General features: G+C 46.9%; 1 protein-coding gene across 2 annotated transcripts in view; it reads left to right on the top strand.

Moving 5' to 3' along the window:
• Nucleotides 1-12,827, top strand: part of VWA7 (von Willebrand factor A domain containing 7) — a 70,140-nt gene that overhangs the window by 1,260 nt on the left and 56,053 nt on the right. Inside the window, exon 1 of one of the 2 annotated variants that reach the window (XM_056540798.1) lies at nt 1,694-1,739. The exons of the other annotated variant lie outside the window; for it this stretch is intronic. The gene's annotated coding sequence lies outside the window, so the exon portion shown is untranslated. Of the gene's footprint in view, nt 1-1,693; nt 1,740-12,827 lie in introns of those variants that run through there. 2 annotated transcript variants of the gene reach the window in all.

The raw sequence follows: 12,827 nt of genomic DNA, 5'->3' as shown, positions 1-12,827 counted from the left end.
CAAACACTGCTCTAGAGCCTAAAACGTTGGCTGTCTGCACATGCTGGGAGTTGTAGTTTTGCAACAGCTGGAGGCACCCTGGTTGGCAAACACTGCTCTAGAGCCTAAGACGTTGGCTGTCTGCACATGCTGGGAGTTGTAGTTTTGCAACAGCTGGAGGCTCCCTGGTTGGGAAACACTGCTCAGGAGCCTAAGATGTTGGCTGTTGGCACATGCTGTGAGTTGTAGTTTTGCAACAGCTGGAGGCACCCTGGTTGGAAAACACTGCTCAGGAGCCTAAGACATTGGCTGTCTGCACATGCTGGGAGTTATAGTTTTGCAACAGCTGGAGGCACCCTGGTTGGCAAACACTGCTCTAGAGCCTAAGACGTTGGCTTTCTGCACATGCTGTGAGTTGTAGTTTTGCAACAGCTGGAGGCACCCTGGTTGGAAAACACAGGTCTATACAGAGGAGCATGAACCCTTCTATATGGGCACAATGGGGGACATTTATCATTGAGTTTACCCCTTTTTCCTGTGTATTTTCTTGCGCATAAATTTGCGAAGTGACTTTCATTGCGTCTTTTTGTGCGTCTTTTTCGATAGAATATTTTCCGATGTTCTCTACGTGCTCGTGTACCGTAGAAAGAAAAAATTGCTTTACACACAAATTTACTATGGCGCATTTTTTGTTTAGATATTAAAACTTTGCGCAAAGGCAACAGATTTGGCGCAAATACAGAGCACCGAGGAGTGCATGTACCAATGCGTCAGACGGTAAAAACATGATGGAATCTCTATGTTTATGCAAAATTTATCGACAAGTTTGCGCACGATTGATGATTTTCGCACTGACGTACAAAACATAGAAAGTACTGACAGGGTTTAAACGATTTCTACCTCACAACGATATTAAAAAAGACATAAATGTCGCCCAATATCCGTACATAGAAGTACTTTATTGATCTTAATATACAATGGCGAGTGCACTTTACTTTGTGTGTACAGTATGGATCTATATGTAAGAGTATAAATTAATGTATGTGCATGTGTGGATGTATATATAAGAATGAACGCTTGACTAGATGTATATAGTATGGATCTATATATAACAGAGTATACATGAATGAATGTGCAGAGATGTAGAAGAATGAACGCTTAAAGGGGTAGTCCAGTGGTGAAAAACTTATCCCCTATCCTAAGGATAGGGGATAAGTTTGAGATCGCGGGGGGTCCGACCGCTGGGGCCCCCTGCGATCTCTCTGTACGGGGCCCCGGCTCTTGGCCCAGATAGCGGGTGTCGACCCCCGCACGAAGCGTCGGCCGACACGCCCCCTCAATACATTTCTATGGCAGAGCTGGAGATTGCCGAAGGCAGCGCTTCGGCTCTGCCATAGAGTTGTATTGAGGGGGCGTGTCGGCCGCCGCCTCGTGCGGAGGTCGACACGCCCCCTTCCCGCGGGCTGTCGGGGCTCTGTACAGCGGTCGGACCCCCCGCGATCTGCAACTTATCCCCTATCCTTAGGATAGGGGATAAGTTGCTCACCACTGAGTCACCACTGGACTACTCCTTTAACTATGGGGGAGATTTATCAAGACCTGTCCAGAGGAAAAGTTGCTGAGTTGCCCATAGCAACCAATCAGATCGCTTCTTTCACTTTTGAAAAGGCCTCTGCAAAATGAAAGCAGTGATCTGATTGGTTGCTATAGGCAACTCAGCTACTTTTCCTCTGGACGGTTTTGATAATTCTCCCCCATAGGTATATAGTATGGATCTATATATAACAGAGTATACATAAATGTATACGTCAGATTGAGTATATGTATGCAATATGGATCTGTATATAGAAGGGTACATGTATGTGCACAACATAGATTTTATACATAGGAGTGCACACTTGATTATATGTATACAATATAGATCTATATATATATATATATAGACTTGAATGTGTGTTCACAGCATAGATGTATACATAGGCTTGTACATCTGCCTACGTGGGTACAGTATTGATTTGTATATAGAAGTATATACATGAATGTGTGTGCACATGCCAGATGTATACATAGAGGTCTGTACACTTGACTGTGTGTACATATAGATCTATATATAGAAGATTATAAGTGAAGTGTAGATGTATACATAGTCTATCTATCTATAAATATATATATATATATATATATATGAATGTATACTTCAGTATATGTGCACAATATTGATCTACTATATATATATATATATATATACACACATACATACATACATACACACACACCAGAACAGTTGCAGCACTCGTAAAAAAAATCACGGGTGCCAAATGTCCAAGGCGCGATCACGGACCATTCAGACAGTCCAATAAACAATGGCGCAGTACTCCAAGGAAGCTCAAACAAAAATGTGCGTTTATTCACCACATGTTTCCAGCAACGTTTCAACTCCACACTAGAGCCTTTTTCAAGCATACTTGATGTAGGAAAAAGGCTCTAGTGTTGAAACGTTGATGGAAACGTGCTGAATAAACGCACATTTTTGTTTGAGCTTCCTCATGGCTGCGCCATTGTTTGTTGGACTAATATATATATTTGTGTGTGTGTGTGTATACACTGTTTCCATGTCTACAATATGGATCTATACATAGAATGGTGCACTCTCCTACCTATGTACAGTATGGATCTATATATAGGAGTATACACTGTTTACATGTCTACAATATGGATCTATATATAGGAGTATACACTGTTTACATGTCTACAATATGGATCTATACATAGAATGGTGCACTCACCTACCTATGTACAGTATGGATCTATATATAGGAGTATACACTGTTTACATGTCTATAATACAGATTTATACTCAGACATTTGCCTAACTTTGTACAAAAAACAGATCTATGCACTGGAATATACAATGTCTTCGATGACGATCTATACATTACAGTGTGCACCTCCCTGCCTGTATACAGTATATTGCACTCACCTACCAATATAAGATCTATACACAGGACTGTACAGTCAACTTGTGTGTACTATAACCTGGTAGATATGAGAGTGCCCTAGTTTTCCTGTGAGCAGCATTCACACCTATAAGTGTGCACTATGCACATCTATAAATAGTTTTCCTTTTCTCACACCTTCTCCTGCAAGGTGTATAGCTGCAGAATGGACTGTGGTGGCCCAGTATGGGGAGATGTTACCCCGTACCCTTGCTGTCCTGTCCGGCAGCCTCCCTTCAGTGTCCCCTGGGCCGCTTGTTTTGCTATGTATTATAATATATAATGTGTTGTTGCTTTAAGAAATGTACCATGTGATTGTTACCCAGGAGGTACCAGTGACCAGGTGATCCCGGAGGTGACCTATGGGCTCCCTGCTAGTCTCCCCCATATAAGCCCTGGGTGGAGCTTCTCTCTCTCTTCTGCTGAGGTCCAGTGCAGTCTTGTCTAGTGTGTGTGTCCAGAGTGTTGGAGACCTCAAAGTCCAGTCCTGCAGCCGCCATCAAGTCAAGTAAGATAAAGTCACAGCTTTATGAGTCAGGTCAGTCCCTGTCATCTGTCAAGTCAGCATGGTCTGCATTAAATTGTCCAGCCCTACTACAAGTCCCAGCAAGCCCTTAAGGTCTCTGAGTCACTGGTCACCTCCATGGGCCCTGGCTGAACTGTATAGACTTTACCCTCTGTCTACCCTCAGTAAAGCTACCGTTATCCGTAACTTGGCGTCGGAGTCATTATTGCCCCCGTGCCTAGCCCAGGATCCAGCGGTATACCTTCGGGTGGTATTGAGGATAAACCACGCCCTGGCATCACAAATACAAGGGGTTAATGCCATCTGCTCCTAGGGTAACAACATCTGGCCTCATCACACCCCGTTACCACAACTTTTGGTGTCCTACGAACAGGAAACAGGTGTGCGCCCTATGCACAAGTCCTCCCCCCCCCCCCCCACTAGTCTGAACTGTGTCCAGTATTGTCTGCAAAAATCGAATGCTGATGCGAATAAAGTTTGCGCCAGAAAGGGTTATGGGGCTTTGTCAGAGGAAAGTGTTTTACTCATGGCGCTTGTGAAATAGAGGTGGAGGTGAAGAAAAGACTATTTGCCATTGTGGATTGTAGAGAGTCGGTACCTGAAAGTGTTAACAGGGTCCGGCATTTCCCGCGCACGCGAGTGGTTGCAGCTCCGCCCCATCAGTCCCCAGCGGTGACGTCTCTTCAGTACAGAGAGGAGAAACCAAAGAGCCGCCCTGTGTTGCACAGGGGAAGACTTTGCCGACCGGACCAAAACAGGAAGTTCCCTGGGTTAAGCCATATTGGAGGTTCCGACTCTGCTGTTATCTGTCAAGCACACGCAGCAGCGCAGACTCTGCATACACCAATGATTGTCAGTATTAAGTATTAAGTATTTCCGGTGTCAGTACCTGTTAGCATTAACCCATTAGTACCCACAAGTCTGGTTGTAAGACTATTTACAACAGGGTGCCTGCAAAATAGAGGGGGAGCATCCATTACAGTACCCCCATTAGCCTAATCCAAGCCGCTGCAGCACATCAGCAATCATCTTAAAAGGGGAAAGCACCTTATTTCCCTTAAAGTGACAGCGCACTCAAAATTCAACAGGATGTCAGAACCCAGCTCTCCAGATCAACCAGGCGGCAGCGCCCCTTCATCTCCAGCAGCGAGGTCATCACCTTCCTGCAGTCAGCATCAACAGTCCTGGTGTTCCAGCGTCTGCACCGGTATTCATGTGGAACCCTGTCCTCCCTACCTACAATGGAGACCCCTTCACCTTGAGGGATTTCAAAGAGAGGATCCAGAGTTTGTTTGTCTTTTACTCTTTCCCTCCCAACCAACAGGTGCAATTGCTCACAGGACAACTCCAGGGACCAGCGTAGGAAGAAGTCTGCACCTGGCCAGCCTCCGAGAAGGCGACTGTAGAACAGATCTTTGAAGGACTGTACCAGGTATTTGAGTCACATTCTCCATCAGAGGTACGTCTCCGGCTGTGTGAAAGGTGACAAAAGCCAGGTGAGACCTTGACAGCATATACCGTAGCCCTACAGAATGCCCTAGAGACTGTCCAAAAATAATAATAATAATAACCCATTGGCCCTCCTGAACACTGCCAAGTTGGGTGCCATCGAGCAGCGTTGTGCTTCAAGATTAGCCAATTACAGTTTCACCATCAAGTACAGAAGCGGCAAGTCAAATGTCAATGTCAACGTACTGTCTAGGATGACCCCCTGCGAAGAACCCCTGTCAAAGACATGGAGATGGCCCATTCTACCAACGGTTCGTGAACCAGAATGTTGTGACCGCCCTCATGGACGGTGAACCCAGGTCTGAAAAGGCTAAAGAAGACCTATACACCTGGAAGACTCTTCAAGATGAAAGTAGAGTCATGGGGGATCTGTTGAACTACCTTCTGGCGAAAAAGGTACCAACCCATCTACGCCAGGCCCAGTGTGACTACGAGCTGAAACGCCTGTGGCGACAGAGGAAGCGATTGTTTGTGCACAAAGGACTGTTGAACCGAAATTCTTTGGATCCGGTCTCTGGTGATCGACTTCATCAAATTCTGGTTCCCCGAAGAAAAGCGCCGATGGTCCTCAACGCATACCATGATCAGCCGGGACACTTATGAGTCCACAAGACCAAAGCTACTGTCAGGCGAAGATTCTATTGGATCAGAATACGGAGCGACATTGAGAAATGGTGCAGTGAATGTGCTGTCTGTAACGTCACCAAGAACGTGCGCAAGGACGCAAGAGCACCCATCCATTCCATCCAGAGTGAAAGGCCTAACCAGTTGGTCACGCTAGACCATGTCAAGTTGTCTCCTACCCGGTCCAGGTACATTTATGCTCTCACCATGGTGGATCATAACTCCAAATGGGTTGTCATTGTCCCCCTCAAAGATCTCACAGCCAAGACAGCGGCCCAGATATTCTACTCCAGTTGGGTGCAAACCTCTGGGTTTCTGGAGTCTGTCCTAACGGACCGCGGACTCTTCGAAGAGCTGTGTCAATTCCATGCCTGCAAGAAACTCCAGACTACTGCTTATCACCCTTAGGGGAACGGGCTCTCTGAGCGCATCAACCAAGTCTTTATCCACATTTTGCGAGCAGCCTCTGTGTCAAGACAAGAAGAGTGGCCTGACTGCTGCTCGAACTATTGGGATCTATAATAACATAGTCCACTGTTCTATGGGGTACACCCCTTTCTACTTGATGGGGTGAAATGGGCAGCTGCCTAAAGACCGAACATTTTGGGGTCCATGCCCAATTTAACAACTCTCCGCAAGCCTCCCTGGAGTGGGTCTCTGAGCACCAGAGAAGAATCCAAAGAAATTGTCAGAAAGAAGATGGGTGATGCCCAGCTGAGACAACAGGAGGGCTATAACCATCATGCTTCTGCCAAACCACTTCAATTGGGCGATAAAGTCTGGCTGCAGAAGTTTCCAAGGACCCACAAGTTGGACTCTATCTGGGAGACAGAACCGTACAAGGTGATGGCCGCACAGTTTGGAGACCACTGGTCTACTGCATACATCTGGATGGACCCCAGTTATAGATCCTATACAGACCCAACAATATCCTATACATTTGCTGTTTACCTATTTAAAGTGATGTTATTCTACCATAGTACACAGTAGAACAGATGACTGGGGAGTTGGACAATCTTGTATCTATAGGGTCAGTAGCCTTTGGAAGGGGAAACGTGTTGGAATAGTTGCACTTTTGACTGGTTTCCCCCAAGATAAGAGTTGTCAAAGGTCACATGGCAGCTGCTTATTTCCCTCCTCCCATAGCCAAAGTAACATAAGAAGATGGCTCAGCCTGCAACTTTCTTCTTTCTATGTCTAAAAAGGGTTAGAGTTCCATGGAAGATTTCTTACTATAGTGCGGTGTTCTTCAGCGGTTACAAAACTACAACTCTCATCATGCCCTGCCTTAGGCTGATGTAGTTTTGGAATGGCTGGAGAGCCATGGGTTGGTGAACGCTGCTATGTTGCCTATCTGTATGAAGTTAATGTTTCTTGGTCAGGACTTATTAGCTCAAGGAGGGTGGGTCAAGGGTTAAAAATGCCGTCATAAAGAAAAACGTGGGAAAATGCCTCTCCTGAGCCTGCCGACCAAAGGTTTTGTTCTAAGATGTTTAATGTGCAGTTAGAGTGTAAGCTCTGTGGTCCACTGCACTACAGCATAGACCCAGACCACTCCTGGATCTGCTGGACCAAGCTTAGGTGCCCATAGAATTCAATGGCGGTCTAGATTCGCTTTTGTAGGACTTCAAGGGGTCCACATCGTGTCTACCTGAAACCTCACTTCAGCGTTGGGCTCCGCAGCTTAGTCCGTCTAAGTTACGGGACTTTCACGGAGAAAAAAAATACTGCTAATACAACGAACACCTGACATAAACACGATAGACCCCATTCAACAACAAAAAGGGCCCTTTTGGCGCAAACTCCCCCCCCCAAAAAAAAACGAGGGGGGGGGGGGGGGCGGTAGTTTCCATAAGGGTATGTTCACACTGAGTAATATGGACGGAATCTCTGCTTCCAGAATTCAGTGAGCGGAGATTTCATCTGGTGGCAGCTGCCGCGATACTTCGTCATTGACGGCTATGCAGTGCTAGCGGACTTCCGCACAAAGAATGAACCTGTTCTTTATTTGCTCAGATCAATTTCAGTGGCGGAGTTGTCAGCCGCTGAAATTCTGCAGTGTGGACCCGTCTGCGGAAAAGCCAGTAAAACAAATGGTAACGTTCACAGTGCGAATTTCCAACGCGCAATTACGCGTGAGGAAACTCAGCTCAAATTACCCAGTGTGGACGTAGGTACCTACCGCTACTGAAGAAAAGGCCCGCGGCCTTGAAACGCATCTAGCCCAGTTACAGCACCTTATCCATAAGTGTATATCACTTCTAAAGAGACTATATCTGCTATTTCTTATTTGCAACTGCTGGACGCCCACGATTTTGGGATCACCACAGCGCGAGCACTGATAGGGCATCATTCACACGTGCAACCCGCACCATCGGTCTCCCGCAATTATCCACAGCCCTGGACGGCAGATTCACTCCTGGACGGTTTCCTTCACAAGGCCGGACGCCACTCCGTGCCAGCCCAAGAACACCGAGAACCCCCTGGAGATCTAGCCACTCACCCGGATCACAGCCCAGCCGGGTATCGCCATACAAGGGCCGGATTCAGCCATGCCAGCCCCCCCCCCCGTATCTGAGGTTTAACAAGGAGGGTGAGTGGTGCTGTGCACCGATATCTCGTACTATCATGTAACACTGCCGAGAGCACTTGCTACATTGTTTCCATCTGCTACATTGTATCTAACAAAAGTTGCAACTCAGAGTAGCTATGTTTCCTGTATGAACTACAGGGAGACAACCGCTATTCGCTGCTGAAATACTTACTGATGAATTGGAACACATTTGGAACTCTTCTGGAGACGATTGTCACACTCGACGCAATGAACTTGAACCAATCGAGACTTTCATTTTGGATTTATTTATTCTTTCTGAACTAATGTTATCTCCTATGAACTGAAAGGATTTTATATAGCAGATATTGACTACATCATCATTTTAGGGGTGCTAATTATCTATTGATTCAGAGATTAATACAACTTTTAATACAATAGTTCGCATGATATGTCTGTCACCATATGCAAGGGCCCTGCTTGGTGATCGGCATACTTACCTATTTTATTTTATTTAATAAATAATATATATTGGATCCTTACTTTCTATTCAGTTTTTTTTCTTCCTTTTGCTTTGTACTTTTGAGGACTGGTCCATAGAAATACATCTATTTATATTAATTTTCCAATTTACAAATCTGTTTAACTTTCTGGAGCCAGTTGATATATACCGTATTTTTCGCCGTATAAGACGGATTTTTTCTTCCCCAAAACTGGGGGGAAAAAGTCGGTGCGTCTTATACGGCGAATACACCTCTATCGCGGCGGTCCCTGCGTCTATCAACGGCCGGGACCCGCGGCTAATACAGGACATCACCGATCGCGGTGATGCCCTGTATTAACCCTTCAGATGCGGCAATGAAAGCTGACCGCCGCGTCTGAAGGGAAAGTGACACTAACCCGGCTGTTCAGTCGGGCTGTTCGGGACCGCCGCGATTTCACCGCGGCGGTCCAGAACAGCCCGACTGAATAGCCGGGTTAGTGCTTACAGGACACCGGGGGGGACCTTACCTGCCTCCTCGGTGTCTTCTCCGTTCAGGGATCCCCTGTATGGCCGGCGCTCTCCTTCCTCCTCATCACATCGTCGCGTACGTGCGTCGGCGTGCGTAACGACGTGATGGCAGCGACAGAGAGCGAGGATACCCGGCCGGCAGCAGAGACGTTCCGGAGCGACGGGGACACGGCGACAGCGATGGAGCGACATCCAGGGCAGCGGTGACGGGTCCGGAGCGGCGGGGTCACGTGAGTATTACCTCCTATGCAGTGGTCTTCAATCTGCAGACCTCCAGATGTTGAAAAACTACAACTCGGCATGCTGGGAGTTGTAGTTTTGCAACATCTGGAGGTCTGCAGGTTGAAGTCCACTATTGGGTTCAAAATCTTAAATTTTTTAGATTTTGCACCTAAAAATAGGGTGCGTCTTATACGCCGGTGCGTCCTATAGGGCGAAAAATACGGTATATAAAAAAAAAAGTTTTATCCTGGATAACCCCTTTAAAGAACAACTCCACTTCTCAGCGTTTGGAACAATCTCTTCCGAACGCTGGAGACGCCGGCGCCAGGCGTTCATGATGTCATAGCCCCGGTGGGGCTATGACATCACGAGCTCCCGGCGCTGGCTCCTGCGTTCGGGAACAGATTGTTCCAAACGCTGAGCAGCGGAGTACCCCTTTAATCTCTTAGAGTATGGTCACACTGTGGAATCTCCGCCCAAAGATATTCCGGATTGGAGATTCCAGAGCTGCGTGAACCTGCGTCGTCACCATTGACGGCAATTAGAGATGAGCGAACTTACAGTAAATTCGATTCGTCACAAGCTTCTCGGCTCGGCAGTTGATGACTTATCCTGCGTAAATTAGTTCAGCTTTCCGGTGCTCCGGTGGGCTGGAAAAGGTGGATACAGACCTAGGAGACTCTTTCCTAGGACTGTATCCACCTTTTCCAGCCCACCGGAGCACCTGAAAGCTGAACTAATTTACGCAGGATAAGTCATCAACTGCCGAGCCGAGAAGTTCGTGACAAATCGAATTTACTGTAAGTTCGCTCATCTCTAACGGCAATGGTGCGTTATTCTGCAGAACGAATAAACACATGTTCCGCATGGTGAACGGGACAGCGGAAGACCCTTTTACACTAATAATAGATTAGTACAGCAGATTTTCTGATCGGAAGTCCGCGCGGAGATTCCGTAGTGTGAACATACTCTTAGCGATAGAAAAACTATGATAAATTTTAAGATAATTTTTTTTTTTAATTTTGAAGGCCAAATTTATATATTTTAATTTTGGGTATAAGAGGATCCAGCGGGGCTGAATCTAATGTCATTGTCTCGGCTCTCAGTGTATCACCTCCTCCCCTTCATCGCCTCCTTCACATTAATAATAGAGTGTGAGCCGCCCGTACGTAATAATGGGGTCGGAGGCAGCAATTACGTGACAGGAGGCTTTGTGTGACTGAGGAATGGCTTATTCAGTGGCGGGGAAGGGTGTAAGGTTTATATTAGCAGTTAGAGTAGTCGGGAGGAGTCAGTCAGATAGGTGACAAAACTGCTCGGCATTCCTAATGAGAGGTGAAAATGGCAGGTTAACTCCAAATTCAACGAAACGCTGCTAGTACGGAGGCACGCGAGCAAAATGGAAACACATCATTGGAAAGGACTCATCTGTCCGCAATGTGCCCTCCTATGGCAGCCATATTAAACATATATAATCTATGAACAGCAACTTTTATTTGGCCTGAAAAAAAAAAACACACAATAATTGCCCCTAATTTCAAAATTTTTTGGAGTTTTTCTGACGTGAAAAAAAACAAAAAACTAAAACTGCTCCCTCATTTGGCACCCACAAGATAATTTTTTTGTGGCTCTTAAAAATATAAATAAAAAATAGTGGGTCCAAGTCTTGGTGTTTTTTTTCTTTGCTGTTAAATACATTTTGCGTTTCTCTGAAAAAAAATAAATAAAATTTAATAAATACCAATTGGATTTCCCTGAAAAAAAAAAGCAAAAAAAAAAAAAACACTGAAGAAAATACATGCACACATTGTTTTTCTATTGTTTTCCCCTATTAATGTCCAGCTGGCTGCAGTGTTTTTTCCCCCCTATTAAAGGGGTACTCCACTGGAAAACATTTTCTTTTAAATGAACTGTCTTGCCCACAGTGCTCTCTGCTGACACTCCAGAGTAGAGGATTTTCTCCTGCTCTGGACAGTTCCTGATACGGGCATCAGGTGTCAGCAGAGAGCCCTGTGGACAAGATTGTAGCATACAGCTGCTAAAAAGTACTGGAAGGATAAAGATTTTTAAACAGAAGTAATTTACAAATCTATTTAAAGGGGTTCTTGTCACGATGCCGGCTGGCAGGTAGTGGATCCTCTGTGCCAGAGAGGGATTGGCGTGGACCGTGCTAGTGGATCGGTTCTAAGTCACTACTGGTTTTCACCAGAGCCCGCCGCAAAGCGGGATGGTCTTGCTGCGGCGGTAGTGACCAGGTCGTATCCACTAGCAACGGCTCAACCTCTCTGGCTGCTGAAGATAGGCGCGGTACAAGGGAGTAGACAGAAGCAAGGTCGGACGTAGCAGAAGGTCGGGGCAGGCAGCAAGGATCGTAGTCAGGGGCAACGGCAGGAGGTCTGGAACACAGGCTAGGAACATACAAGGAACGCTTTCACTGGCACAATGGCAACAAGATCCGGCAGGGAAGTGCAGGGGAAGTGAGGTGATATAGGGAAGTGCACAGGTGAAGACACTAATTGGAATCACTGCGCCAATCAGCGGCGCAGTGGCCCTTTAAATCGCAAAGACCCGGCGCGCGCGCGCCCTAGGGAGCGGGGCCGCGCGCGCCGGGACAGGACCGAGGGAGAGCGAGTCAGGTACGGGAGCCGGGGTGCGCATCGCGAGCGGGCGCTACCCGCATCGTGAATCGCATCCCGGCTGGCAGCAGAATCGCAGCGCCCCGGGTCAGTGGATCTGACCGGAGCGCTGCAGCGGAGAGAGTGTAGCGAGCGCTCCGGGGAGGAGCGGGGACCCGGAGCGCTCGGCGTAACAGTACCCCCCCCCTTGGGTCTCCCCCTCTTTTTAGGGCCTGAGAACCTGAGGAGCAGACTTTTATCTAGGATGTTGTCCTCAGGTTCCCAGGATCTCTCTTCAGGACCACAACCCTCCCAGTCCACTAAAAAAAAAGTTTTCCCTTTTTAGAGGCTAAGATCTCTTTGACAGAGAAGATGTCCGAGGAGCCGGAAACAGGAGTGGGAGGAACAGATTTGGGAGAAAAACGGTTGAGGATGAGTGGTTTAAGAAGAGAGACGTGAAAGGCATTAGGGATACGAAGAGAAGGAGGAAGAAGAAGTTTGTAAGAGACAGGATTAATTTGACACAAAATTTTGAAAGGACCAAGATAGCGTGGTCCCAACTTGTAGCTAGGGACACGGAAGCGGACATATTTAGCGGAGAGCCATACCTTGTCTCCAGGGGAAAAAACGGGAGGAGCTCTTCTTTTCTTATCCGCGAACCTCTTCATGCGTGAAGAAGCCTGTAAGAGAGAATTTTGGGTCTCTCTCCATATAATGGAAAGGTCACGAGAAATTTCATCCACAGCGGGCAGACCAGAGGGCAAGGGGGTAGGGAGGGGGGGAAGAGGGTGAC

This window comes from Hyla sarda, chromosome 9 (assembly GCF_029499605.1).
Source record: "Hyla sarda isolate aHylSar1 chromosome 9, aHylSar1.hap1, whole genome shotgun sequence".
Lineage (NCBI taxonomy): Eukaryota > Metazoa > Chordata > Amphibia > Anura > Hylidae > Hyla > Hyla sarda.
This window is presented reverse-complemented; position numbering and strand designations above follow the sequence as displayed.